Source organism: Chiloscyllium plagiosum, chromosome 9 (assembly GCF_004010195.1).
Source record: "Chiloscyllium plagiosum isolate BGI_BamShark_2017 chromosome 9, ASM401019v2, whole genome shotgun sequence".
In the NCBI taxonomy this organism is placed as follows: Eukaryota; Metazoa; Chordata; class Chondrichthyes; order Orectolobiformes; family Hemiscylliidae; genus Chiloscyllium; species Chiloscyllium plagiosum.
Window position 1 is genome coordinate 86,178,868 of NC_057718.1, and position 1,601 is coordinate 86,180,468.

Sequence of the window (1,601 nt, forward strand, 5' to 3'; positions counted from 1 at the left end):
TAAGAAAGGTGGTAAGGAAAAGCCAGAGAACTATAGACCAGTGAGGCTGACATTGGTGGTGTGCAAGTTGTTGGAGGGAATCCTGAGGGACAGTATGTACATGTATTTGGAAAGGCAAGGTCTGATTAGGGATAGTCAACATGACTGTTTGTGGAAATCATGTCTAATGAATTTGATTGAGGTTTTTGAAGAAGTAACAAAAAGGATTGATGAGGGAAGAGTTGTGTATATGATCTATATGGACTTCAGCAAGGCATTCAACAACGTTCCTCATGATAGACTGGTTAGTGAGGTTAGATCTCATGGAACACAGGGAGAACTAGCCACTTGGATCTCGAACTGGATGAAAGGTCAAAGACAGACGGTGGTGATGGAGGTTGCTTTTCAGATTAGAGGTCTGTGAGCAGTGGTGTGCCATAAGGACCAGTGCTGGGTCCATTGTTTTTCGTCATTCATATAAACGACTTGGGTGTTAACATTTCATTAGTAATCTTGCAGATGACACCAAATTTGAAGGCGTAGTGGACAGTGAAGAAGGTTACCTCAGAGTACAATGGGATCATGATCAGATGGGGCAATGGGCTGAGGAGCGGCAGAAGGAGATTAATTTAGATAATTGTGAAGTATTGCATTTTGGCAAAGTAAATCAGAGCAGGATTTGTACACTTAATGGTAAGGTCCTGGGGAGTGTTGCTCAACAAAGAGACCTTGGAGTGCAGGTTCATAGTTCCTTGAAAGTAGAGTCATAGAAGTCATTTGACGTGGATTTCTTTATTGGACAGAGCATTGAGTATAAGAGTTGGGAGGTCATGTTATAGAACATAAAACATTACAGCACAGTACAGGCCCTTTGGCCCTCGATGTTGCATCGACCAGTCATACCAATCTAAAGCCCATCTAACCTATACTATTCCATGTACGTCCATATGCTTGTCCAATGACGACTTAAATGCACTTAAAATTGGCGAATCTACTACCGTTGCAGGCAAAGCATTCCATACACTTACTACTCTCTGAGTAAAGAAACTACCTCTGACATCTGTCCTATATCTATCACCCCTCAATTTAAAGCTATGCCGCCTCGTGCTCTCTGTCACCATACTTGGAAAAAGGTTCTCCCTGTCCACCCTATCTAACCCTCTGATTATCTTACATGTCTTTGTTAAGTCATCTCTCAACATTCTTTTCTCTAATGAAAACAGCCTCAAGTCCCTCAGCATTTCCTCATAAGACCTTCCCTCCATACCAGGCAACATCCTAGTAAATCTCCTCTGCAACCTTTCCAAAGCTTCCACATTCTTCTTATAATGCGGTGACCAGAACTGTACACAATACTCCAAGTGCAGCCTCACTAGAGTTTTGTACAGCTGTAGCATAACCTCATGGTTCCGGAACTCGATCCCTCTATTAATAAAAGCTAAAACACTGTATGCTTTCTTAACAATCCTGTCAACCTGGGTGGCAACTTTCAAGGATCTGTGTACCTGGACACTGACATCTCTCTGCTCATCTACACTACCAAGAATCTTATCATTAGCCCAGTACTTTGCATTCCGGTTACTCCGACCAAAGTTAATCACCTCACACTTGTCCGCATTAAA